The sequence below is a fragment of the Otolemur garnettii genome, unplaced genomic scaffold (genome assembly GCF_000181295.1).
Source record: "Otolemur garnettii isolate 467f Iridium unplaced genomic scaffold, OtoGar3 scaffold00149, whole genome shotgun sequence".
NCBI classification, from domain to species: domain Eukaryota; kingdom Metazoa; phylum Chordata; class Mammalia; order Primates; family Galagidae; genus Otolemur; species Otolemur garnettii.
The window spans coordinates 472,040-475,824 of NW_003852544.1; positions in this window are offsets into that span (position 1 = coordinate 472,040).

Genomic DNA, 3,785 nt, shown 5'->3' on the forward strand with positions numbered 1-3,785 from the left:
GAGTAGAAAGTATTGATGATCAATGACATCAACTGGGCAATTTCTGCCTGAAAGGCAAACGTCTCAACCTCCTCCTCCTCCATCGGTTGGTCTTGGGTCTGGGTTTCCTCAGGCATCTACAAACGACACCACACCCGTATAAACACCACATTCTCCAATATTTTTTTGGAGCCGAATTTTATAGAAACGTGCACAATTTTAGTGAACCGAACAGAAAGCGGCTGACAAAGGGATGACCTCATTCCGAGTTGCGGTAACCGCGAGGAGCGCGCACGCTTCCCGAGGCCGCTCCCGACCAGAGCCCGGCGGCCCAGCGCCTTCCTAACGGCCTCCCCCACCCTGTCCCCGCGGCGGGCGGCGGCTGCGCCATGGCGGCCTCCTCCTCCGCTGCGCCCCCCAGGAGGGCCCGGGCCCGGGCGCGGCGGCGCTCCAAGTCCTGGTGCGTCCGGCCCCTCCTGCGCGGTCGCTGCTCGTACAGCCCGGCACACCCCAGACCACCTGGCCCATTTTTAAATGGGGCGAGAGGCCGCCGCAGGCCCGCGGCCCGCAATCTAGCGACCATGGCCGCCCTAGGCCCAGCCGCCCAGGTGGTTCAAGAGCCGACCCCGGGCCCCTCGTTCGTTCTGCGCCCGACCCTGGGACCCCTTGCCTATCAGAGTCCCCCCCAAACAGCTCCCTCACCTTGGCTAATGGATCGCACAGGCTCCACACTACAGCAGCACCAGGACGCTGAAGCAACTGGCGCGCCGCCCCCGCGCCGCCCTTATATAGCGGCGGGCCCGCCCAGCGCGCGGCGCCTTTTCCAGAAGCCTCCCGAACCTTCCGGAAGAACCCTCCCCAACTGCCGCCGCGGCCGCGCGCCTGCGCCTGCGCCCTGGCTGCGGCCCGTTTCCGGGCACGCGCAGATTTCGCGCATAGCTTGGCCGGGACGCCCCTCCCCCAGCAGCAGCCGCGCGTTCCCGTGCCGACCACAGTACGCCTGCGCAGCGCGGAACTCTCGGGAAGGTCTTGACGTCTTCCCGGGCCGCCTCCCCCAGCCCTCCCCTTGCTCCGCACACCCTCCCTCTTCACGCCGATCGCGGGTGGCGGGTTCGCACGGCTTGTGGGTCAAGTACTGGATTTCTAAGCTTGAGTATTGGTGAAACCTGCGAAAGTAAAATTTGAATTCTTGGAAGAGTGTCCGCTTATTGTGGAGGTCTGGGTGCCCCAAAGTCAGGCCCGCTGGGCGGGGGTAGAGGGGCTCGGACACGTGGACGATCAGCAGGAGACCAGGCCGAGCCCAGTTGGGGGGGAGGAGGCCGTGCGAGTGGCGGAGAGCGCGCCAGGGTAGGAACGGGGTAGTTGCCTCTCCACATCCTCAAGCTCCTCCTCCCCCGTCCCCCCTCCCCGGGCGGTGGTCCTGTAATGCACTTTAATGGGCGCGAATTCTCCGCGCTGAGTTGCAATCCCTTGGGGATTTCTCCCTGCCTTTGATTCGCCTTAAGACCATGCCCTTAGCGCTTCCAGGGCCCTTTAGTTTGGGATTCCGGGATTCGTTGAACAAAATTCACGCTTACCGTGCCATATCCACTACGATTTGATAAAGCTCGTTGTTTTTGCTTACTACTACATTTGAAGTTTCGGTATTAAGTATCTAATATTAGGGTGATGAACTTGCCCCCAAAGTCAGTTTCTAAATGGGAATTCTAAGTGTTCTGAACAATGCCACGTCACACCCATGAGAACCGTGGAGGCCTCAGGTTCCTCAGACTACCTCAAGGTTAACACCCGCAGCTCCCCACACCCCTGCCTGGCCCAGATACCCTGCCCCCTTCGCGACTCCTCTTTGTCTCCAGCTCCTCCCACTATTAGCCCTTCTACTTTAGAGACTATCTGCCAGGCCCTCGGGAATAATCTGGAAGAAACAAACTTCATGGAACATTGACGCCACTTCCTAGTCTGGAACATAAACCAGCTTCCCTAGGAACTGGGGTTTTCAAACTGGGTCCTCATGAGCATTTGAAATAACAAAGAGTCTTGACTAGCATTAAAAAGGGGGGAATATAATGGAAAGTATCAGCCCCCAAGGCAAGGGCTGTTCTGCAAGTGTTTGGTCATATTGTAAATATTTAACAACTCAGGTGAATGTTCTGGGCCCAATTTTCCCCTGCATTTTGGAGAGAAAGCGGGTGGAATGGGGAAGGAGGAGGGGCAGGTCCCCTGTTGCTACTTTCTGCAGTGTGAAGAGGTGGGGACTGGCCCTGTTAAGCCCTTGCTCCTAGGTCCTTTTCCGGTTACCTACCAGCCAGCCACTACCTCACCTAACTTGGAGGCCTCTCCCTTCCTACCCCAGTGTCTGCTTTTCCTAGGAGGTTTAGCTTTTCTTATAGATGAGCCATCTGATGCCCTAGCTCTGACGTTCTTTGCCCTCTGTTTTTGAGGCCTTCACGTTCACTCTTCTCAAGTTAATTTACCCCCAGGCCATTTCTTGGATCTGGATGTCACTGAGAAGATTATTCCTGGCCAGGCTCAAATTTAATGTCCCTCTCTCCTTCCCCAACATCCTGTCCTGGCTTTCTCCTGCCTCAGTTACTATCTACAAGGACATTTTGAGTCCTGTTCCCCTTGATCTTTAGGTAACATTCACACTGTCACCTTCCATTCTCCTTAAGCTCTCTGCTACATTTCCACCATCAACATGCTATGATTTTCCTCCTGCTCCCTGATTGTTCCTTCTCTGTCTCCTCTCCAGAGTCATCCCCTTCTCCTTTCCCTATCACTTGAACTCCCTGGAAGTGGGTCTAAGACTTGGAGAATATTTATCTTGTCTAGAACTCTGACTTGCCAATAATACCTATGTGCAGGTGAATCATGAAGAGCCCTGGCCAGGACTCTGAGGTCATGAGCTTCCTCCCCCTGTCTGGCCCTCTTTGAGGGCATGGCATCCAGGTGACCAACTATCCTACAACCTTCCAGAAACAGAAGCTTCTCCGCAGGGGATCTGGCATTGAGTCCTGCCATTTTTTGCCTTTTTTGTGTGTGTGTGAGGTAAGAGTCTCATTATGTGGCTGTCGTAGTGTCACAGCTCACAGCAACCTCCCACTCTTGGGCTTAAGTGATTCTCTTGCCTCAGCCTCCCAAGTAGCTGGGACTACAGGCATCATCCACAACGCCCAGGTTTTTTTTTTTTTTTTGGTTGTAGTTGTCATTGTTTGGCAGGGCCAGGCTGGATTCGAACCCACCAGCTCCAGTGTATGTGGCTGGCATCTTAGCCACGGAGCCACAGGCGCCAAGCCCATTTTTGCCTTTAAAAGCCCTCAGATCCAGCCACTTCTTTCCATTTTCATCTGCCATTTCTCCTCCCTCAGGTTCCCCCCACACATAAACACAACCATCAGCTCCTTGCATCTGGTCTTGCTCCAACCTGTAGCCAAGATGAGCTTTAAGAACACAAATCTGGGTGGCACCTGTGGCTTAAAGGAGTAGGACGCTGCCCCCATATGCCGGAGGTGGCAGGTTCAAACCCAGTCCTGGCCAAAACCTGCAAAAAAATAAATAAATAAAGAACAGATCTGAGGCTGGATGTGGTAGCTCACACCTGGAATCTCAGCACTTTGGGAGGTGGGAGGATCACTTGAGACCAGGAGTTTAAGACCAGCCTAGGCAACATAGCAAGACCCCATCTTTTTTTTTTTTTTTTGCAAGACTCCATCTTTAAAAAATTTTTTTAGGCTCGGCACCTATGGCTCAAGCGGCTAAGGCACCAGCCACATACACCTAAGGTGGCGGGTTCGAATCCAGCCCGG